Source organism: Tachyglossus aculeatus, chromosome 19, assembly GCF_015852505.1.
Source record: "Tachyglossus aculeatus isolate mTacAcu1 chromosome 19, mTacAcu1.pri, whole genome shotgun sequence".
In the NCBI taxonomy this organism is placed as follows: Eukaryota; Metazoa; Chordata; class Mammalia; order Monotremata; family Tachyglossidae; genus Tachyglossus; species Tachyglossus aculeatus.
The window spans coordinates 6,839,670-6,865,253 of NC_052084.1; positions in this window are offsets into that span (position 1 = coordinate 6,839,670).

Here is a 25,584-nt window from a genome sequence, read left to right on the forward strand (position 1 = left end):
TACTTTCCACCCCAAAGGACTTGCTAGACATCTCTATTCTTTGTGTGGCAAAATCGAGTATTAGAAACTTGCTGTCTCTTACACAATATTTTGAAAAAGTTATTGGTGAAACATCCAAATTGACAGCCAAATGAGAAGTGTACCTAAATATGAGGAGGAGCAGCATGGCACAATGGCAAGAGCACAGGCCAGAAAGTCAGAGGACCTGGGTTCTAATCCTGGATCTGCCAGTTGCCTGTTGGGTGACCTTGAGCAAATCACTTAACTTCTCTGTGCCTCATTTTCCCCATCTGAAAAATGGGGATTCAATGGCTGTTCTCCCTCCTATTTAGACTGTGAGCTCCATGTACTACAGGGACTGTGCCTGACCTGATTAACATGTTTCTACCCCAGTATTTAGAACAGTGCTTGACACATACTAAGCGTTTAACAAATGCAGTAATAATTGTAATAGACAATATATTGAAGACAGAACTTCCCATTTTCCTTCCAAAATCATCTCTTCCACCTAACTTTCTCAACATAGTTGACCTGACCACCATCCTCCCATTTCTGAAGCCTGAAATTTTGGTGTTTTCCTTGACTCCCTCCTTCTTCAACCACCATATCTGATCTGCACCAAAGCCTGTCAGGGATTAGTGCTTCTTTACTTTAGTAGTACCTTCTGTAGATTACTTCCTTTCTATTAATTTTGTACAATGTCTTTCCCCCACAGTCCTCCTATACCTTCAAACCTAAAATAGTGTATACTCAGAATAATATTCCCTACCCACTCCAAAAAACCTATCCTCACATTCTTCAGAACAGAAACCTAGAACATAAATACTTATTTCTTGATTCACGTTCTTGGCTTTTGCATCATCTCTCAGTGCAACTGCTTGTTTGTTGATATGACTAGATGTAAGCACATGTTGATGCCATTTGCCATATTTCAATAAATCAATCATATTTATTGAGTGCTTACTGTGTGCAGAGCTCTGTTTTAAGTGCTTGAGAGAGTATAACAGGGTTGGTAGACGTGTTCCCTGCCCACAACAACCTTACAGTCTAGAGGGATTATAGATCATATGTTATAAATCCCTACAGGCCAGGAGCTAAGTCTGCTTAGTATATATCTTACAGCACAGCACTAGATGGAGGTGACCAGCCAAAAAAATGATGATTTTCCATTATTAATTGCTGAGCTGTTCCCCTCTCCCAGATATTTTGATTCATCATTTTAGTGCCTGATTTAAGTAATGAGCATTAGGGTTTCAAATCATGATGTTACTTTAATTATTAAAGAAAAACTACAAAATGAGTCATCTTTACCTCATCTATGTAATATATATATACATGAAGAAGCCTAACTGCTGTTTAAAAAAAAATAATTTCATTTTCCATAAAGACCTTAGATTTACACCTAAAGTTGTTTTACTTTGTCAAATTTAATTTGTATGCTTCTTGGAGAACAAATTTTTATGGCTAAAAAATAGAGGTATGTGGAGAAGAAAAAAGCCAAACAAAAGTATGAACTGTAATTCTTTTGTAAAGTTTGGTTACCTTTCTTTCCAGAGTGGGTTTGCTATAGTAGGGCCCTTCAAAATATAATAATCAGTAGCTGACATGAACCATTTCATAGCCTTTTAGCTCTATACTCTTCATTATATTAAAAAACCATTTCAGGAACAACAAAAATATAACTATCTCTAGGAAGATTGCAAATGTTTACCATTAAACAGAAATCACAATCAATGAACCTCACTAAATTGCCAGAGGAATGAAGTAAAATTATGCAGTGCAGCTGTTCAAAATTCAATCCAAATTGAATATTAGTTTTTTGGTGACTCAGGATCTTTGGATTTTCCACTGATATTCCATAATCTAAGGAGTTGTGCAACAATTCTCGCTAACATCTGGCTAGGACACAATACGGTTTTGACATAAGGGTAATTGGCATCCATGAACTTAACACTCTTCCTGTAAACCTTGGATTTCTTTTGGAGGCCCCTTTGACAAATACTGGTCTGAAAGAACTGCTTGATGTGCAGTTTCCTAGTAATTCTCTGCATTGTGCTGGGAAATAATAATAATAATAATACTGGCATTTATTAAGCATTTACTATGTGCAAAGCACTGTTCTAGGTGCTGGGGAAGTTACAAGATGATCAGGTTGTCCCACAGAGGGCTCACAGTCTTCATCCCCATTTTACAGATGCGGTAACTGAGGCCCAGAGAATGATAATGATAATAATAATAATAATGATAATAATAATAATGTCATTTATTAAGCGCTTATGTGCAAAGCACTATTCTAAGCACTGGGGAGGTCACAAGGTGATCAGGTTGTCCAACATGGGGCTCACAGTCTTAATCCCCATTTTACAGATGAGGTAACTGAGGCCCAGAGAAGTGAAGTGACTTACCCAAAGTCACACAGTTGACAAGTGGCGGATCTGGAATCTGAACCCATGACCTCAGACTCCAAAGCCCGGGCTCTTTCCACTGAGCCACGCTGCTTCTCTGGGAAATGATAGGCCTTGCTTATTTTGTTGATTACAAATTTGTCTCATGATTATATAACCTTCCTGAGTGACTTCCTTGAGAAGAACAACCCCCCCCCTTTTTTTCTTAGTGAAATTTGCTTAGAGTTTACTATGTGCCAGGTATTACACCAAGTGCAAGGGTAGATATAAGCTAATCAGGTAATACACAGTCCATGTCCTACATGGGGTTCACAAGTTTTATCCCCATTTTACAGATGAGGTAACAGGCACAGAGAAGTTAAGTGACTCATCAGGTCACAAGGTCACACACTAGACAAGTGGCTGAGCCAGGATTATTTATTTATTTATTTTACTTGTACATATCTATTCTATTTATTTTATTGTGTGAGTATGTTTGGTTTTGTTCTCCGTCTTCCCCTTTTAGACTGTGAGCCCACTGTTGGGTAGGGACTGTCTCTATATGTTGCCAACTTGTACTTCCCAAGCGCTTAGTACAGTGCTCTGCACACAGTAAGCACTCAATAAATACGATTGATGATGATGATGATGATGATGATTACAACCCATGTCCTTCTGACTCCCGAGCCTGTGCTCTATTCACAAGGCCACACAGCTTCTCTCCTACACTATTAGGACTCAAAAATAAAACGGATGAATTGGAATGTTTCGCCACTTGTGAAGTCCTTGAGAGCATCTTTCTGAAACTTGATGGGAGGAAGAAAACCTATGGGATAAAGTGCTGCCAAGCCTAGAAACTCTATAGGAAAGACAGGGCTGGGCAGACAGGTTGGGGTGTGGCAGCAGGAAATAGTCATCTAAAAGTTTTATCAAACAAGAGGCGTGCCATGGAATTCCATACTTGACTAGCAAAATTACTGTTCTAGGACTCTTCTAAATTCCACCTGACCAAGATAAATGAAAGAGAGCAGGAAATGGTATATGAAATTGGGGAAGTTGAAAAAGTAGGGCAGGGACTTCAATTATCCTCATAGAGCTTGGATGAATTATTTAGTAGGACAAGAAGTAAAGGCTAGATAAATTACTTCTATGGAACCACTAATCCTAGAACCCCAAAGGAAAGATAATATTCTAGATTTAATTCTGAGTAAGGGAAAGAATCTGCATACAATGTGCGAGTGGGAGTGGGTGAGCGACAGAACAAGAGAGAGAGAGAGTGATCAGAAAGATTCCTACACCCAAATTATTTTTTGTAACAGACATGTGTGGTGACCACACCAGATGTTTTGGACCAACTTGATAAAATAGATGGTAAATAAAGACTTGGAGAGAGCACAGGCCTGGGCAAATCACTTTACTTCTCTGTATCTCAGTTCCCTCATCTGTAGAAATTAAGACTGTAAGTCCCATAAGGGACATGAATGGGGTCCAACCTGATTACCTTGTATCTACCCCAGCATCTAGTACAATGCCTGACACACAGTAAGTGCTTAACAAGTATAAAAAAAAATCAATCACTGGGACTGGAAGGCCTCCACCCAAGAGTTCTGGTGGAACAGATAAGTTATTACAAATGGCCACTGACTCAGAGAACTGGTGGACTGCCAGTGGACCTTCTATTGATAAGAGTCCCTGAGGTGATCCTGCAATTATCAACTAGTGTGTGTCATATTTAGCTTAGGGTGCCAAGAAGAAAAGTCATACGGAGATGTCCTGAAGACAGCAGAAAATGTGCTGAGAAAGTGAGAAGGGCAGGGTAGCCAAAGCCAGGTAAGTTTGGGAGTCATCGGCATAGAGATGGCAGAAGAACCTTCTGCTAGACTGCAAAGATTTCAACCTAGTCCCAGTTATATTTCAAAGCCTGCTGCCTACACAGAGTTTATTCAAGATTTGCTGATAGTGGTAGAAGAACCTTCTGCTAGACTGCTAAGATTTCAACCTAGTCTCAGTTATATTTCAAAGCCCAGTGCCTACACAGAACTTATTAAAGATTTGCTGATAGTAGGCAGTAGCCCATGCTGTGTATATATTTTTGAGCCCCATTTTGTCAAGACACCAAGATAAATATCGGCAACCTGAAACCTGTGGGAGACCTTGAAGGCTCCAAAGAAAGAGCCTTGTGCCACAACAGAAAACTTCAGATCTGATTTGAATTTGCTCAACTACAGAGGAAAGCAGTGATCCAGTGGATACTCAATACCTAGTGATTTCAAAAAAGAAACCACCCAAATTATTGGACAAATATTATATTAGTTTTAAATGAATGGACTTCTGGAGTCTACTAAAACTTTTAAAAAGATGGTTTCTAGCTAAAATTTTGAAACAATTCCACTGATGCCTAGTGGAAAGAATGGGCCTATAGTCTAATCCCAGCTCTGCCATTTGCCTACTGTAGAACCTTGGGCATATCACTTAACTTCTCTATATTCGGTGTCAAACTGCAGAATGGGGATGAAATAACTATTCTTCTCCCCCATTAAACTGTCAGCCCCATGTGGAACTGCCACTGTGTTCAATACTTATTGTCTTGTACCTACCCCAGGGCATGACTCCTAGCAACTGCTTAAATACCACAATAATTGTAATAATATATTATTGATAATAATGATCATTAAATAAGAAAAAAACAAGTCAGAATGGTAATATTTACATCCATCTGGTTACCAGAAAAACAAAAAAAAAATTCTACAAACTAGTTATGGGCATAGCTGAATAGAAATGATTGTGTTTATAAACAGAAACAAAATTTATTCATTACTGCTTTTCACTCTTAACTGTCTATAAAAACAATAAGCATTAAGCCATTTCAGTCTGGATAGTAAATTTTGTACTATTTTTGTAATATTTACCCACTATGTGCCAAGAATGAAATTTTTTGCTCACTATATTCTAATTTATTAGAAAACTATGGAGCATAATCGTGATTTGTAGCTACTTGTTTTCACAAAAAAAGGGAAGAAATTAAAAATGGTAGCTGGAAATTATAGCAACTACAAAAACCACCCAAAGCAATATTTTTTAGGTAAATAGGACACCTGGTCCAGTTAATGGAAGAGGACAGTGATTAGGAGTTACAAATATATCATTACATTCAAGAAACTTAAAATCCCAAGTAGAAATGTTGTTGCACAAATTAATGTGTTATTTGATGAGTTGCAAAATGTTTCAAATCCCCTAAAGAGAACTAAATGTTCATAGACACAGATGAGGCAAACTGACGAACATTTTGTACCTAACCTATGTATGGTAGAGGTGAGAGTGGTGTGAACCCCCAGACACGCTCTAAACACAATAGTATTCAGCAAATCAGAAATCTGAGGTTAAACTCATTTTCCGTTTTTAGGCTGGCACACTCGGAAGCACCCTCAGAGTGGAGGTAAGTGAACAAACCACCACTGTATATCCAGAATGTACGTTGGGTAGAGTCAGGGGAGAGTTTAAGGCTTGACACCCACTCCAGGCACTTCAGACCTTAGAGAAAGGCTGAATAAAATTAGAATTCTGAAAAGCCTAGTAGTGCACTGTCTGGTGCTCAACAAATAAAAACCTAACAAAAAAACCCAAAAAGCCCCTAGTCCTATACTCCCAAATATGTTACTTTCAAGATTCAGTTGTTACCATGGGAAAAAAAAATTATTGGCAGGATAGCAAGGCTTTTAATTATGGGAAACAATTCCCTGAAAACCAATAAGGCAAAAGGTCAAGTGGCTTAATCAGAGAAAAAGACCAGATTTTAATTTAGGAACATTACCTACCTGCTTGTGCTAGAGCTAGGCAAAAGTAATGCCTCTACTTTTTCTTTGCTGAAAGGGAATGTGTCTATCCACTGTTATATTGTAGTCCTGAGCACTCTGTGTACAGTGCTCTGCAACACAGTAAGTGCTCAATAAATACAACTGATTGATGGATTATTACAATAGGATCTTAGAAGGAGAGGGAGAGAGAAATGGGGAAACAATGATATGAGGTGACTGGTAGGAAGAGAGAAAATAAAGACAGGAGTGGGGACTGAAGATTTGGGTAGAAAAAAGAAGCAGCGTGGCTCAGTGGAAAGAGCTCGGGCTTTGGAGTCAGAGGTCATGGGTTCAAATCCCGGCTCCGCCACTTGTCAGCTGTGTGACTTTGGGCAAGTCACTTCACTTCTCTGGGCCTCAGTTTCCTCATCTGGAAAATGGGGATTAAGTCTGTGAGCCCCACATGGGACAACTTGATTACCTTGTATCTACCCCAGCGCTTAGAACAGTGCTTTGCGCATAGTAAGCGCTTAATAAATGCCATCATTATTATTATTATTATTAAAAAAGACCAACTAATCAATTATATTGAGTGCTTACAGTGTGAAGAGCACTGTAGTAATTATTTGGAGAAGTGCCATACAACAAAGTAGACGGTATCTACTCGATAGATAGACGCCATCCCAGGCCACAAGGAATTTACAATCTCGAGGGAAAACTGCCCACAAAGGGAAACAAAGAGGAAGAGTCGGGAGGTCAGGCAGAGGGAGGGCTTGGAAAGGCCAAGTGGGGAGACATGGAAGTTACTGTACTTTTTCCCTGCATATCCCTGGTGGACCTGTGTGTTAACAGGACTCTTCTTAAGCTCGGGACTCTCAGATATATGATTTCCTGCAGGAACTAGGGTCTGGGGTCCTGGAGGGCAGACCATAAGTAGGCTATTACAGTTCTGAATACCCTAAAGAATCAGCCAATTTTCTAACTGTAAGCTCGTTGTCTGTTTATTGTTGCATTGCACTCTTCCAAAGGCTTAGTATAAAGCTCTACACATAGTAAGCGCTCAATACAACTGAATGACTTCACATCAAATTCATGGCCAGGTCAAAGTTTGAGTTGAGTTTTCTAACAACACTAGCTAGACTACCTCTTGGGCAGGGAATGTGTCTGCTAATTCTGTGGACTTTCCCAAGTGTATAGCACAGCATTTTATACATAAGTAAATGCTCAATAAATACCACTAATTGATTGGGGTGTCCTACTTCTCAGCCCTTTCCCTTCATGGACCTCCAACTACCTTTTTCCCTGGCAGGGAAAGTTTGTAGAGACAAAAGTCACAAAAGGAGAGGACAGAGGATGGAAGTGGACACCAGTAATAAGCCACAAGTGTGATAACAGGCTCTTGGAAGTGCTGATGATGAAAATAATTTGGTAATGGATTGGAAATTATATATTGCATAATGCTTACATATTGCTCTACTAGACATCTTTATCCTCCTTTATAGCTCGAATTTTGAAAAGCAAGAGCAGCAATCATCTTTATGATAATTTACATTATCCTTGAATATCATTTATGTAAATGGGACCTATAGGTGTGGGGAGGGGAAAACATAATACATACTTAGGAGAGCCAAATGTGGAGACTGGGTTCCTCATGTAGAATCCATGTGAAGTTGCGAGGTTGAGATCCACATTTTGTGGAGAGGAGGGGGCAAGAAAATGGAGAAAACACCTGCAAGTCCTAATGCAAGGGATCTCCTTCCAGCCTTCCTAAGCACAACATTAGGTAACAGTCATTAGGCAGCAGGCAACAAAAAATATATATATATTAAATGAGTTGAGAGAACAGGTGCATGAAATCTCCCACTTTGGTGTTTTGTATAGTTTAATTAAATATTACAAATGAGATCTTGGAGCTTTTCACTGACTAGGTGAAAAGACCACAAACTTGTGCTGCATCCTTCTGAAAATGTTAAAGATTAGCCAGCAGCCTGGAAAGTTTTTAGGAATTTACCCCACCTTAAGCCAAAGCTTGGTGCCGGAGAACATAGTAAAGAAATTCGGCATCAATGTGGATGACGAGTTCACGTTCAGTTCAAGTTCAGTGTTAATAAATTGTAATTCTTATTGACCCCAGGCTCTGTAATGACCCAACAGACCGAGACTAGGGAGGGGGTACTCAACCAAGGAGTCTGGGACAGCAGTGACAAAGACTTTCCTATGATGCCAGCAGTGAACTTGTCATGCTATCCTATATCCTGCCCCATGAAAGGAATGGATTTGATTTAGTTAGGACTCCCAGCATCGTGTTCTCTCCACTAGGCCACACTACCTCTACTCACTACTACCTCTCTTCTATCTTCTTTGCTTACATAGCAATATTTTTCCCTCAGCATTTTGTACAAGGCTTTGTACATAGCAGATGCTTAATAAATACTATTACTATTCAAACATCCACTTATCTTCTGGGTCTCCCACCCAACAATCCATGCACTCCCCTTCTTTCCCTAACTCTTATGATTTTCTTTCAGTGTCCCTGACTTTGCCCACATATTTCCTTCTATTTAGGGGTCTCCATCTTAGTTTTCCTATCTACAGCGCTGCCGGTATAACTCTAGGTCTGTGTCATTTTATGTGAATGACCTAGCCTTTTCTCTAGCTCCACTCTTTCGAACTCTCACTGTCTTTTCTTTTTGTATATCTGTTTTCCTGAGCGTTAATGTCTTTGCCTCAGTGTCTTTGGGAATATCTCTAACTCAGGTCTCTGACTCTGAGCTCTATGCTCCTGTACTTTCATGTCTCCATCTTGGTTTTGTGTCTCCTGAGTCTCTTTGTCTTTCTGTGCTGCTCTTTCGCCACCTCTCTCAACCTGCCTGCACTTCTCTCCACGTGTGTCCGTATTTATCTGAAGCTGAGTCCTTCTCAATTGCTGCCCCATTTATCCTTATTCTGCCTGTCTCAGTCTTTAATCAATCTAACTGTTGGGAATTCTTTATATGATATTAGTGATTTACTTATGCAATTCCCCAAAACAGCATTATCCCAAAACCATTATTATGGGAAATTCAGGTCGACACTGCTAATGCAGTTAGTTTTACGTGGCGTAACAGGATTTTCTTATTTTTAAAGCAGTAGTTGGTTGATAAATCCACAGTCTTATATACACTTTCTGTCAGACGTACCAAGAGATGATTTTATAATTTACCTTTAAAAAGGCCTGATAAAATCCATATATTTTACAGCATATGGATACTATTTGGGTTACCTGCAGAGCCAGACATGGGTGATTAATATAAGGCACTGATTTAGAAGGAAAAGTGTACCAAAAATATATACTATTCTTTTAAGGAGTTAGAAAAAGAGGAATTTAAAATAGCCAATGTATTAAGTACTCTAGGTACTTGACTAAAAGACTATTAGAGTGTCATTTAAAATGCTTCTCTGAAAAATGAATAAAGCATTAACTTCAGTTTGAAAGCCAAATAAATTAGCTTCAGTTTTTATAAAATCATATATTAATGTGCAAGATTAACTGGTAGCCCTATAAAAGCAAGGTGAGGAGCCTAACTTTTGTCTAGTTTGCTAAACTTTCCAAATGAAATAGTAATTGGGAACATTCATATGATGTGCCAATTGTCAGCTGTGTGACTTTGGGCAAGTCACTTAATCAATCAACTGTATTTATTGAGCGTTTACTGTGTGCAGAGCACTTTACTAAGCACTTGGGAAGTACAAGTTGGCAACACATAGAGACGGTCCCTACCCAACAGTGGGTTCACAGTCTAGAAGGGGGAGACAGAGAACAAAACAAAACATATTAACAAAATAAAATCAATAGAATAGACATGTACAAGTAAAACTTCTCTGTGCCTCAATTCCCTCATCTATAAAATGGGGATTAAGACTGTGAGCCCCCCATGGGACAACTTGATCACCTTGCAACCTCCCCAGCACTTAGAACAGTGCTTTGCACATAATAAGTGCATAATAAATGCCATCATTATTATTATTACTTAACATACACACCCAATTGAAATGTTAGGTTATTACATGAACCATGGATTCTTACCCCCCCAAAGTGTTTTTTTTTTAACCTTTACAAAGGGCTTCATCATTTACGTTTCACAGGATTTTACTATGTATCCGTTGCTGGTAAAGTGGAAAAGAGCATAGCTCTGAGTTCTAGTTCCAATTTTGACATTAGCTGAGAAACAGCATGATCTAGTGGAAAGAGCATAAGCATAGGAGTCAGGAGACGTGGGTGGTAATCCCATCTCAGCCATTTGCCTCTGTATGACCTTGGCCAAGTCCCTTAATTTCTGTCTTAGTTTCCTCATATACAAAATGGGGATTCAATACATGTTCTTCCCCCTCTTTAGATTGTGAGCCCTGTCTGGGCCAGGGACTGTGTCCAACCTGACTATCTTATATCTATCTCAGTGCTTAAGTACAGTGCTTGGCATACAGTAAGCACTTAATGAATACCACAATTATTAACTAGCTAATATGAGAGAAGACTGCACATGAACTTCATGGTGTGTTGCACTCCTGCCTTCCTACTATCAAGTAATGGTATTTGAGCACTTACTATGTGCAAAACATGGTTCTAAATCTGTGGGAGAGTACTGGTTTGCTGCATGTGCAGGATTGGTAAGGAGGGAGGAGAGAATGCCAGCAATGCAGTTAGCACTATAATCAAGTCTTCTGCACAGGATATTGCTTCTAAACTGCAGCCCACCAGATAAGAGACTCCATCATCATCATCATCACACATAGGACCATCAGCAGGAAAAAAAGGCTGGGCCTTAGACCACCTTCTCTCCTCTTTTCCTTCACAGTGCCCTCCTCAGCTACTTCTTCTGGCTCTTTTTGAGTCTGATACCCTTGCCTAGTTTAGCACACTCTTGCACTTCTGGTTAAGCCAATAGTTACGATGTCAAGTGGTCATTTAGCCATTTGCAAATGCCAGTAAGGAGAAATATGATCAAAGAGATATCGGTCATGAAAATGTTGTTGTATGTGAATCATAAGAGTAAAAGCTAAAATAGAACCAGAAAATTTTGCAGATTCTGATTTTTAAGCAAATTTTAAAAATCAAAACTTACCAACCCAGATATACATATTTTTAAACTCCAAAACTACGTTACCCAGGAGCCATCTGAACTCCTTCAGATTTCATGAAACAGTCCTAATCCTAAGGAACTAAATGAGTTTATAAGAATTGGCAATCTAACAGGACATACTGTTTCTGGAATTCAAGGCAGCTGGAGTACATATAACAGCCATCAATGCTCTACAACCCATTTTAAATAAATAATACCTGACATTTCCCTTTGGAAAGGATGGGGCCTCACGGTGCCTGGGAAATTAAATATTTCATAGGGTTTGCAGCAGTGAATGTCACCATTAAGGCCAAGACCTGAAGGGCAACTATCAAAGGTACTAGGATTTCCCCTCCCATCCTTAGCCTCTGAAGCTACATTTACCAGCCCCATAAAAATAACCAACAGAGGGGAGATCCTCTGAGATCTCACTCCATGAAGCCTCCTCATTGTTCATCTCTACGGAGGGAGTTTCTCATAGTGATGTATCTGGTGAAGCCCAGGGGCCTGAGATTTGCTGCCTTCCAATGGGGGAGCACTTGTGTGGCAAACATTTTGTGTGGGTGTTAGGTACTCAGGACTTGAAATCAGAGTTCAAAGGAAAGCCTGTAACAAATATCGGAGAGGCGGATTGTAAGCAACAAGGAATAATAATAAATAATAATGATGGCATTTATTAAGCGCTATGTGCAAAGCACTGTTCTAAGCACTGGGGAGGTTACAAGGTGATAAGTTTGTCCCACGGGGGGCTCACAGTCTTAATCCCCGTTTTAAAGATGAGGTAGCTGAGGCACAGAGAAGTTAAATGACTTGCCTAAAGTCACACAGCTGACAATTGGTGGAGCTGGGATCTGAACCCATGACCTCTGACTCCAAAGCCCTTGCTCTCTCCACTGAGCCACACTGAATTTGGGTTAGGAAGTTGGGAGATGGAAAACTCTGCATGGCCTACTGGAAAGAGCATGGTCCTGGGTGTCACAGGACCTGGGTTCTAATCCCAGCTCCACCACTTGTCTGCTGTATGGCCTTGGGCAAATCAGTTAACTTCTCTGGGCCTCAGTTATCTCATCTGTAAATTGGTGGTTAAGACTGTGAGTCCTGTGTGGGACAGGGACTGTGTCCAACCTGATTAGCTTATATCTTACCCCAATGCTTAATACAGTGTCTGGCTTAAATAGCATTAAAAAAGGGAAGCTACTCTATGGTCAGCCCTTCAATTCTCATTTTCCAAGCTTCAGTAAGATGTAAGCACTGTGCTTCCGTGGCATAAAAGGCAAGAGACCCACAAATAGGTAAGCACTTCATTGTTCCCTCAGGAAAACACTGATATGCATAAATATTCTTCTCTCTCCTCCCCATACACAATACAGCAGCAGCCCTGGCTAGTTCCAGGTGAAAGAATTTAGGAAAGAAATGATCTAGTGTTGAATTGCCTTCTCAGTAACTTCCCTTGCTTTCCAGTCTGAGCCACCTGCAAGGCTGAAGGAAAGATATGGGGAAACAGATCACTTTACTATTGCTCTAATGCCTCACAAAGTGAGAGAATGCAGAAAGTGCAGCGTGTCTGGAGATGGAGCTGATGGGGAGAGTTCACTTCAAGCACAAGAAAACAGAGTACGGCCCCAGGAAGTGCAGGGCTTGAAAAAGTGAAGTACCCCAAAAATGTATATTTGAAGAGAAAAGTTTTTGACTCACTGACATTTTTATTTAGCATTTGATCAGAACTTTTGTCTTTTGTCGACTCTAGTGAGCATCTACAATCCCACAGCTATTTATCCCCTGAGTTTTGATGGACTGAAAAATACTGCTTTAAATTGCTGCCTGTTATCTCTTTGGAAAAGCTGACAATTTTTATTAGGCTGCTGCTGCTTCCTTTACAGGAAAGAAAAGGAAGCACTGACTAGGAAATGACCCTTTCTACAGGCTCCAAGTTCAAATAATCATAGTAAATTCCTTTCCAAATAGGCATGTGTTGAGTTTGTGATAAGGAGCTGATTCAGTTAACCCTTAGCTCTCAAACTTCTGTCCTTTGGCTCCCGTAGTCCACATTCAATGCTGTCAGTGCCCTAGATCCCTTTTTTCATTCACATTAGAAATCAAACTGTACACAGTTAAGTACTCCATAAACACCAATCGTTGGTTGATTCCTCCAGGAATTCTCCTTCCTCCTGCATCAATAAGGTTCCCTCTCCTCTTGAATCTAAATTCCAAAGGGTATCCCAGCCTTCATGTAATAAACACACCACCTCACTTATCAAGCAGTTTGGTATTATAAGGATATATATCTGTATAAGTCCTGGAAATTGTAAAAGGACCAATAAATCACAACAAAAAAATTATCCAATAACAGCCAGTTATTGCTGGGTTCTCTAAAAAAAAAAAAAAAACAAAAAAAACTCCACACATGCTCAGAGCACCTTCCCACATCGTTTGTTACAGAAGTCCTGCTTCTCCCATCTGAAGAACGGTGGTTTTTTTATTTTCTAAAGTCAAATTAAGCTAACGACCAAGGGTGTGCAATTTGATGGGAAGAGGAAATTGTAAGTTTGTAGCAGATGGATCTGGGCTGGCTTAAGGATGAAGGTTTGAAAAATATCTTCAATCTCTGCAGGTTCCACACTTTCTCTGCAGGTTCATACTCTCAAGCTTATATCATCTGAATTGTACTCTGGCCCACCATTTCATTCTGCCTAATTTAATCATCACTGATGACAGGATTAAGGGACAGGGTTGTTGAAGGGAATTAGCCACAGAATTTCTCCTGGAGCAAAAATACCATATTGGGTGCTTGGATTCAGGGGGACGGTAAGAAGAAATAAATACACCCTTGTCCTTGAAGATTTTACAGTTTAATGGGAGAAAACAAAACAGATTGGTAAATATAAAGGCGAGTGAGAAAAGTCAGAATAGTAGCAATAGAATTTGACTGACTACGTGGTATGGTCTATCTCACTAGGCATTTGGGAAGCACAGAATAAAGAAGCAACATTCTCTGCTCACAAGGAGTTTATACTCTGCTGAGATAAGTGAATTAAATAATAAATTATGCATAAAAGTGATTAAATGTCTGAGGGGGATAACATGACCAAGAAGATTGAGGAAGGGAAGTGTGTGTGTGTTGGTGGTGGGGCTATCTGGGAGATCACCTGAGGAGGTGACATTTCAAAAGCGATTTGGAGAAGGGGAAGAATGTAGTTTGGTGAAGCAGAGAGTGATATACAAATGCTTCTCCAGGTACTAAATAAAATCCCTTAAAATGAGTGTGCCTGGCACGTGGGTGGACTTAAAGTTTTTCCAATCCCATCAGTCCTATGACTGTCCTAGACATTCTAGAATCAGAGAGGTGGAAGGGCCGTCAAGAAAGAACTTCGCACTGAAAACAGAGGCCCAGGAGATAGTGGCCCTGAGAAAGATGGGGAGGGAGGGGGAGAGGGGGAGAGAGGGGGAGAGAGGGGGAGAGAGGGGGAGAGAGGGGGAGAGGGGGGGAGAGGGGGGGAGAGAGGGGGAGAGAGGGGGAGAGAGAGGGAGAGAGGGGGAGAGAGGGGGAGAGAGGGGGGAGAGAGGGGGAGAGAGGGGGAGAGAGGGGGGAGAGAGGGGGAGAGAGGGGGAGAGAGGGGGAGAGAGGGGGGGGAGAGGGGGAGAGAGGGGGAGAGAGGGGGAGAGAGGGGGAGAGAGGGGGAGAAAATCCAGATAATGTGAATGAGATGCCAATGTTCCACATATGCTGCAAGACATATGACTCAGACACATTCTCAAAGTGCCAGCTCCTCCACCACCAGCCCAAATTTCAGCCTCCTCATCCCACCCATCTCCTGGTACAGATTCTCAAGGCAGACCGGGGGAGTAAGAAGGGTCGAGGTTCTGTTTTTATGAGTTTCTTGTCTACAGCTCGCCTTACTCCATCTTAAAAAAAATCAAACGCTTTCCCCTAGGAACTAATACAACTTTAAAGATTCTTTGTAACTTCTAAAATCTCTCCAAAAAAATCCCACACAATTTACCCACCTACTTCAACTAAAGGCTAAATGATAGTGACAGCTTAGAAAAAAAAATGCCTAGTACTAGAAGAAAAGAAGATGGGCTTAAGGAGTACCATCCTCAAATCAACAGTACTTTTCCAGCTTACATCCTGGCAGTGTTTCCAACTCTAAGCTGTTCTGAAGAGGGTCTGTTTTGGGCAAAAGGCAGAAGATGCAGAAGCAGAGGGAGGGGAACCCAAGAATATCCAATGGAATGAAAATGCCCAGTAGGAATTAGAAAATTAAAGTGAAAAACTCATTTGAAGACTTTCCCCCCGACGAAATATAAAAGCTGCTATTAACATGAGGTCTCACCCAGCAAGAGAATCTTGCTGGGTTCCTGCAACAAATTTCGTGTCTTTTGTTTTGCTAAAGGGGTATTTAAAATGAGATATTTACTGCAAAGCAATTTGACCATAAATCTATCTTTGAATTTCTTTTTCAAAGATACTATGCATAATTCCTCCACCACCCTCACATTCTTTTGTTTCCACCTCTAGCCACCTATTTCTTTAGGCCTTGGTCACCCAACCAAAAATGGTTTAACCATGATCAGAGAGGCTTAGCTCTCAGACACATTTCCTAATAAATTATCCTGCTTGCACACATATTCTGTTTTCCGTGTGTAAATAATAATAATGGTATTTGTTTAGCACTTACTATGTGCCAAGCACTGTATTAAGTGCTGGATAAATACATGCCTTCAGCTTTCTTCCATGGGTCTTCACTTCCCAGTAGCATTTGCAAAATATTTTAGTTAAAGGCAGCTCAGATGTACAACCCCACTCACCAGAGGAACAACCCTGAATCTGGGGGACATGAATGAGCCCCCAAACACCTGTTGGGTATATAGGTAGTTCAGAGCCATATTCTTCTCAGTGAGGATTGTGCACGAGTATCATTTTTTTTAAATGGCATTTATTAAGCGCTATGTGCAAAGCACTGGAGACAGCTGCTCAGGACAGAATTATCTTAGCTAGGAGCCCTTGCTTAGTAAAAATAATAATGTTGGTATTTGTTCGGTGCTTATTATGTACCAAGCATTGTTCTAAGCGCCGGGGTAGATACAAGGTCATCAGGTTGTCCCACGTGGGGCTCACAGTCTTCAACCCCACTTGACAGATGAGGTCACTGAGGCACAGAGAAGTTAAGTGACTTGCCCAAGGTCACACAGCCGGGATTCTAACCCATAACCTCTGACTCCCAAGACTGGGCTCCTTCCACTAAACCATGCTGCTCAACAAAGATTGCTAGACTAAGTACTCCATCAAGTGAAGGGTGGCAGCTCGTAAGAACTGGCCAAGGAAATCATGGCAGTATTGTGAGCAGGGAACACATCAATCGACTTTGTTGTATTTTACTCTCCCAACCTCCTAGTACAGTGCTCTGCACACAGTAAGAGCTCAATAAAGTACAATTAAACAATAAGAGACACAGCCCAGAGAATTTCCCTAAAAACCCTGCTCTCCCAACCTTCTTGCCATTGCAACGCCTTCACTGAATTATTACAGTCAGTGCCTGAGTGGTTAAGGTTTCATATTTAGATTTAAAAACTGTTTCCCCCCACATCATCAACAATTCAGGTTTATTAATAACCCCTGGGCAGTGTAACCTAATGGAAAAAGCATGGGGCTGGGAGTCAGGAGAACCATAGTCGCAGCTCTGTCTTTGGCCTGTTATGTGACCTTGAGCAAGCCTTAATTTTTCTGTGCCTCAGTTTCCTCATTTGTAAAATGGGGAAGAGATACCTGCTCTCCTTCCCTCAGCCTGTGAGCTCTGCATGGGATAGGGACTGTGTCCAATCTGGTTATCTTCTCCAGTGCTCAAAACAGTGCTAGTGGAAAAAGCACTGGCCTGGGATTCAGAGGGCTTGAGTTCTAATCCCAGCTCTGCCACTTGTCTGCTATGTGACCTCAGGCAAGTCATCGAACTTCCCTGTTCCTCAGTTTCCTCATCTGTAAAATGGGGATTCAATACCTGCTCTCCATCCTACTTAGACTGTGAGGCCTATGTAGGACAGGGATTGTGTCCAACCTGATTAACTTGCATTTAACCCAGGGCTTAGAAGAGTGCTTGACTCACAGTAAGCACTCAAATAACTTAATTATTATTCTCAACTTCATTTAGCAAGCCATTTTAGTAATTCTCTCTGTCAGGAAAAGCTTCTGGGGATATTTACAGCCCACCCGAAATTCCTTGATGCGCTGTATACCGGAGTTTTCCAAAGCTACAGACCAGATGTCAGGTAAAACAGTTTTAGAAACATGTACTCCATACCGAAAAATGAAATGAGAGTTTCTATTTTTTCACAAGCTGTTTTGACAACGTTATTTATGACTCTCTAGGCTAAGACAAAGAAACTTATGGTGCACAAACACCTTTCAGGGTCAGAGACAAGATCTAAAAGGCTGTTGGTGAAAATCTCTCCCAGACTTTTCTGCTTCTATGGTTGCCAAACAGCTTCATTAACTGCACGACCTGCAAGTCTTCAAAACATTTGCTGGACTGGCAGCTGGAGAAAACAATGCTGGATGTGCCTCTGTTGTCATATGAATACTTACGCAACCTATAACTGGGGCTTTGGTTTATTTTTAAATGACTCTGATTTTAACTCTCAGGGATAATGAACATACAACAAATTACAAAAGTATGCACCAGCTACTTAAACGCAGGGAGAACACTTTAGTAAAATCAGAAAAGGGCAGGGATCAAAATGGGTCATTAGAGCCTCCCTCCAGCTTCCAGGAGAGCTGGAGAGAAGAGCTCTCTAAAAGAGGAGAGCTCTTTTTATAGGGTCAAAGGACAACAAAAGAAGCAGTGTAGCCTACAGGATAGAAGACAGGCCTGGGAGTCAGAAGGACTAATCCTAGCTCTGCCACTTGTCTGCTGTGACCTTGAACAAGTCACTTCACTTCTCTGAGCCTCAATTATCTCATCTATAAAATGGGGATTAAGACTGTGAGTCCTACGTGGGACAGAGACTCTTTTCCAACCTGGTTAACTTGTATCTATTCCAGCACTTACTAACTGCCTGGCACACAGTAAGCATTTAACAAACACCATAAGAAAATCATAATTCTTTTACTAGGCCAGGCTCCTTCTGTAGAGGATAGTGTCCAGTAGAGACTCCATTTCCATGGCCCTTCTTGGGGAAATTTCTCCTCATTCCTCTTAAAATATAAAAGAAGCTACCAGCAGTAACCAGATCTCACATTCTAGCTTCCAGCCCTATTTCATGGTCAGGTCTCGGAGTGTTTTCTGATGAAAAGATGGCAGGTGGATGGCTGATTGCCTAGATGAGTGACAGGTATGTTCCTCCTCAGCAAGGCTAGCAGGGCATCAGAACATTTAGGAGACTGGGTTCATAAGGCCACTTGCACTAAAGGATATGTTAACTCTTGATTCTTTTCTTTCACAGTACCAGCTTTTTGTAGAAACATTTGCTCCTTGGAGAGCCCCTCCAATGCTAGAAGCTGTGGTGGTGCCAGTTTGAGCAGTTTCGGGGCTGGTTTCAGGTGGTAAGTGAGTGAGGAAGTTGCCTCAGACAGAGTCAGAGAGATTGGCAGCAAGTTGAAAATTTGAAGGTCGGAAGATGCTGTCTGGAGTCGGGGGATGAGAACACCCCTCGCTCTAAGGTGGCCCTGGCTAGAGACTGGTAGGGTTAGATTTAGAGAGTCCATGGGGTGTGGCAGAAGAAGCAAGTGGGGAAATACAGAAGGGAAGATTAACAAATTGCCCAAAGCCATAAACCACTGAGCTGTAAAATCCCTGAGGGAAGGGATCATACCTACAAAATCTATTTTATTGTACTCTTCCAAGCACTCAGTACAGTGCTCTGCACACTGTGAGTGCTCAGTAAATACCACTGATTAACTAGAATAGAAACAAAACCTTCAGATCCCCTAAACTCCAAAGCACCTTCTCACTTTCACAAATTAAGGCTATTAGGCCTTTCTACCACCTCTAGTAGGAACAATAATAGTATTTATTAAGTGTTTACTCTGTGCAGAGCACTGTACTAAGAACTGGGAAATAGACACATCCCCAGTCCCTCAGAGGGGTTCACCCCTACTCCAAATAACTGCCACTTGAGGACTTGCGTGCAGCCTAAGCACTTGGGTACTCACCCCCACACTCCCCATCCCCTGTTGCATTTATGTCCATATCCTTATTACTTCTGCCTACCTGTAATTTATTTTAGCATCTGTCTCCCCCACTGGATTGTAAACTTCTTGAGAGCAGGGATCATGTCTACCTACTCTAAGTTTATTCGTTCAGTTTACTCTTCTTCCATCCCTGTTCATTAGCATCAATGGCTCATTCCCATCTGTCTTCAAATATCAATCATATCATATACACATATCTCCCCTAACCTAAAAATGCAAGCCTTCTCTGGATCCTAAATCTGCACCACAGGCATCAATATCTCACTGCCTCTGCAATCTTGCATTCTCTCCAGGACGTATCTTCATGAATGTTACAGAGACCTCAAATTCAATATGCCAAAAACTGAACTTATCCTCCCTTCCAAATCCTCTCCTCTATCTAGCTTTCCCAGCACAGTTAACATCTGGTTCAGGCATCAGCTTTTTAACTGGTCTCCCTGCCGCCAGGCTCTCCTCTCTCCAGTCCACACTTCACTCTGTTGCCCTGATCATTTTTCTAAAATGTTCGGCATATATCTCCCCACTTCTCCAAAACTTTAAGGCCCTCATTCAGCTCTCTCCCTCCTATCTACTCTTCTCACATTATGCTCTGGCTCACGGTCTTCATTCCTGTCAAGATAACCTAACTCCCTGGACCTTTTTTTTCATCTTTTCACCACCAACCTTCTTTTCTTGCCCTGAACTCCCTCACTTTTTGTATATGACAGACCACAAAATTGAGGCCTTGCCTGATAAAGCCCTCTTTTCCCCAGTTCCCTCTTCCTTCTGCATCAATCGTACTTACTGAGTGCTTACTGTGTGCAGAGCACAGTACTAAGCACTTGGAAGAGTACAATATGACAGACACATTCTCTGCCCACAATAAGCTTGCAATCTAGATTAGTCTATACACTTGGATCTGTGACCTTCGGGCATTTGATAACTGCACCATGCTCAACCCCACAGAATTTAGGTACATATCTTGGAATTATATATTATAAATTATTTATATGCCTGTCTCTCTCGACTTTAAGCTTGTGGGCAGGGAGTGTGTTTGCCAGCTCTGTTGCATTGCCCTTTCCCAAGCACTTAATACAGTGCTCTGCACATAGTAAGTGCTCAATAAATACCATTGATGATGACCATAGCACTTCATCTTCAAAATCTTTCTGAAAGCACATGTCTTCCAAGAGAACTTGCCTGATGTCTCTAAATTTCCCCAGGACTGTCACTTCAGCACTTCTGTCACTTAAGCATTAGGATATTCATATTCACCCATAGAACCTATGTATTTATCATAAGTAGCCTATTACGTACACACTAATGCATATATAAACATATATATCACTCATATATTTCCTTTACCTTTCTGTCTATAAATTATCTAGTGTTTGCCATCTCCCCACACCCTCAGTTGCAACCTCTTGAGGGTGGGGATCCTGTCCATATAGTCTATTGGTCTCTCCCATGGGCTTAGTACAGGGCTCTGTACAGCAGATGCTCAATAAATACTACTGATTGTGGAGATGCCATTTTTCTTCTCCCTGTTTCCCTCTTTTCAAAGCATTTCCATATGAATCTTCTTTTAAGCCTATGTAGGGAACAGAGTAAAATGATCTCAAAACATAGCAGAGGTTGCCAAGAGTCAAGCAAACTGGGTCCTGAATTCCAAATCAAAGTATATATTAAGACTTTCTTTACAACTTATTAAAGTTGTCATTGCATTCTAAATTCCCAGTGTAGAAAGTCTGAAATAAACTGGCAGCACATTGATGACCTAGCCATCTACATGAATTAGCTTAGCTTTGAGGTTTAATGAAAGCAGGACTAGAAAATGAGCTGTGTGCCAGCTATGTGGATTTGGACTTAACCACATTTCTTGGTCCCTGAAAATAATAGCATAAGGGGAAGAAATTGGCACCACAGCTCACATTAACTGAATCAAGATGACAGATTCTTTCCTGTTTTTTTTTGTTTTGTTTTTACTGGTGGAGTCAAACTCCATTTTTACCTTCCAGCCAATCTACATAAGCACTCAGGGAGTCCAGCAATAGGCACAAGGTAAATATTCCGAGAATTTGAGGGAAACAAATAATTTTCACAGTGACCGGTTCTTGAAAAAGGAAGTCAGTTACAAAAGCTTTGCCTTTCAGTTCCCTCATCTGCACAATGAGGAGTCAATGTTTGTTCTCCCTCCAACAAATTCTGAGCCCCATATGGGACCTGATGATCTTGAATCTACCCCAGTGCTTAGTATAGAGGAAGAACTTTAATACCTCTATTATTATTAATAAGATATCCTTCATGTAAAGATGTTCCAACATTCATCCTTTCAGGCTCATTCCATGAAGCTATCAGGATGTTGTGACAATTATTTCCAGAGACATGGAAAATGAGGCAAAGGCATTAAGAGCCAAAAAAACATCAGCAGCCGAGAAAGAAGTAGCACCAGGTATTCTGGTTACTTGCCTCTGACTAAAACACTTGCCTTTTCTTATGGCTTCTTAATCTGCAGCAAATGTATATACTAGGGATATAATAATAATAATATTTGCTAAGCACTTCAGTGTACTGTGACAAATATATAGCAGTGTCTGTCTACCCCTTTGACTGTAAGCTCATTGTGGACAGAGACCGTGTCTACCAACTCTGTTGCACTGTACTCTCCCAAACACTTCATATGATTCTCTGCAGGGTGGCTTAGTGGAAAGAGCACTGGCTTGGGAGTCAGAGGACGTGGGTTCTAATCCTGGCTCTGACACTTGTCTGCTCTGTGACCTTGGGCAAGCCATTTAACTTCTCTGAGCTTCAGTTACCTCATCTGTAAAATGGGGATTAAGACTGTGAGCCCTATGTGGGACAATCTGATTACCTTGTATCATCATCAATCGTATTTATTGAGCACTTACTGTGTGCAGAGCACTGTACTAAGCGCTTGGGAAGTACAAATTGGCAACATATAGAGACAGTCCCTACCCAACAGTGGGCTCACAGTCTAAAAGGGGGAGACAAAACCAAACATACTAACAAAATAAAATAAATAGAATAGATATGTACAAGTAAAATAGAGTAATAAATATGTACAAACATATATACATCTATACAGGTGCAATACAGGTGCAATACCTGTATACATATATACAGGTGCAATGTATATATGTACGTTTATACATATATACAGGTATCTACTCCAGCGCTTAGAAGTAAGCGCTTAACAAATACCATAATAATGAATAATAATAAGAAATGATCTGCACCCAGCAAGCACACAAGAAATACCAATGATTGATTGTTTTCCTTCTTCCAGGATGAATTGCAGCAACATCCTTCCAGTGTTGCAGCAGTGTCTGGCACTGGCTACTTTCAGAAAATGACTCCTGGATTATTTAGAAATGGTACAGTACTTAGGAAGTGGATCCTTCCTTCTGTTCTGAGATAGCCAGCTCAATAGATGCTGCTGCAGTGATGGGTACTGTATCCAGACAGAAAGGTCTTTAAATAGCTCCCTAAACAGAACAAGACGCAACCAATGCCGAATCACAATTACCAAAACCAGTCAGCACTCTCCTGTCAAGTTTACATATCCAATGTGTACCCAGTACAGCTCAGTGTTTCACAGCATTAGTCGTCTAATCATCAGAGAAAAAAGGAGCCTTTGTCGTGTTTTAGCTTCTTTATATTCACCCCCTGCCTGTCAGCTTTCTGCTTCATCCAACTCATTATTGATCAAATCCCAGTAATCACCTTGCCAGCAACACGATCTAATCAGTGGTCCCACATATTAGTCATAACCAGTATTTTTGGTTCTGAATCTATTTACTCCTGCTCTCACTTTGCACAACAGGCACAAATGCTTTGGAAAATGTCTCCCAATTAGGAAAAGGAAGTACAGCTCACTTCGCTTTCATGAATGAAGTGGCTTTGTCATCATCATCATCTTCGTTATTTACCAAGTACTCACCGTATGCAACCACAGTACTAGGTGCTTATAGTAGAGGACACCAGCACTGCCCTATAGGGGCTTACAATCTGACAAGGGAAACGGACAAATTACAAACATAGAAACAAAAGTAAGATCATAGTTAAAATAAAAAGCAGTTCTAAAAAAAAATAAGCAGTTAAATAGACATACCCATGAGTGCTTAAGGTAGCTGATAAGATGATAGGACCAGGGAGGTGGGGATGAATTAGGAAATATCTCCTGGTGGAATTTGCTTTTCAGAAAGATTTAAAAAATGGGGAGTGAAGTATCTGGGTTCCAAGACACCACAGGGTGCCAGTTGTGTGAAAGCAGGTATATAAAGTTAATAGTGGAAGAACCAGGGAGTGCATGGTGGCCCCCATCATTATCAAACCACCAGTTTCATAGAAAGAAGGATAACTGAGTAAGTAAGAAAGAGTGGAGAGAGGGCCTTGAAGCCAATGGACAGGAGTTACGGTTCTGGCCAGGATTTTTATTCACCCAGATTCCAGGGCGAGGTCAGAGACAATCAATCAATCGTATTTATTGAGCGCTTACTGTGTGCAGAGCACTGTACTAAGCGCTTACATACAGTCTCTCTCTGTCTCTCTCAGGTTTTATGAGCTCCCACCGGAGGCTGGGGAATGGCTTCTACCACCTGAAAACCACACAAACTCTCAAAGCAAGTCTGTCTCCATACTCAGAATGAACTGGTTCCTCTACTTCCAGGAGGCAGAAAACTGGGCTGCTTTGCCCATCAACCTAAACCAGCTAAGACAATGCTTATGTTTTTATGTAAGGAGGGATTGCAAGAGGTGGGCCATGGTGGAAGAGGAAGTCCACTCACATAGTTTACGATTCATTCATTCAATCGTATTTATCACTACCATCACTAAACGCATTCAGCACTCCACAACTCCTCAAAATTCCCCCATTGTTCCTCTGAATGTGGTGACTCTCAATTTGAAAAAATAAACACTAAACAACCATTTCTCAACTTTTTTGTTTGGGGGCACTCCCAGGTGCTTTGTACTCAAAGAAGAAATCACTGGCAATTAGTCATATTTATTGAACACTTACTGAGTACAAAACACTGTTCTAAGCACTTGAGACAGAACAATATAACAGAGTTGGTAAGACATGTTCCCTGCCCAGTGAGCTTACAGTCTAGGGAAAAATCAGGTATTGAATTACCATTTTACAGATGAGATAACTGAGGAACAGAGAAGTTAAGTGACTTGCCCAAGGTCACACAGTGAAGTTGACCAGAGTCATGGGAAATACCGCTGTTAATAGCATCATTAATACCTTGAGTTTGCATAAAGATTTTCTTCAAATAAGCTCCAAACATTCCTCTCCTTTCAACATCCCATTTTGCAGAGATGTTGGAAGATTAGCCTTGGCCAGCAATAATATCAGTGGTGGAGCTGGGCCCAGAACCAATATTTCCCCACTTCGTAAACTCACATGCTTCTGTAGGAATGATGCTCCTTTGGAGGACAAAGTAATCTTAGTTTAATGAAAAACGAGCAAATTAAAAAATCAGAGAATTGGGTAGTGTTCCTGACATTTTGGGTATTTCCTTTTGATTCTGGTTTCTTCTCTCCTGAGAAGGGGAAACAAACTAAGGAGCCAACTCACTTGCACATGTGAGTTATGTGCAAGTGGAACTGTATAGCAGTCTTTTACTTAAAATTTAAGTTCTACCTCAGAGTCTTGTCATTTAGAAAAGCATTCAGAGAAACAGCGTGGTCTACTGGAAAGAGCATAAACCTGGCAGTCAGAGGACCTGAGTTCTAATCCTGGTCCCCAAGTTACCTGCTGTGCAACCTTGGGCAAGTCACTTAATTTTTCTGTGCCTCAGTTTCCTCATCTGTAAAAGGGGGATTAAATGCTACTTAAGGCTGTGAGCCCCAGGCAGGACAAGGACTGTGTCCAATCTGATAAACTTTGTCTACCTCAACACTTAGAACAGTGCTTTGCACATCGTAAGCACTTAAATACCATAATAATTATTATGAGAAAAATATTAAAGTGCAATATCAATCATCAGTAATCAATAAAAAACACTGATCAATACCTGCAGTTCAACCTCCTAGCCCAAAGAGTGAATTCTGCTATTATGTACTTGGAAATGGGGCCTTTGGGAAAGGTACAACAGTGGATGACGGCAAACAGTTCG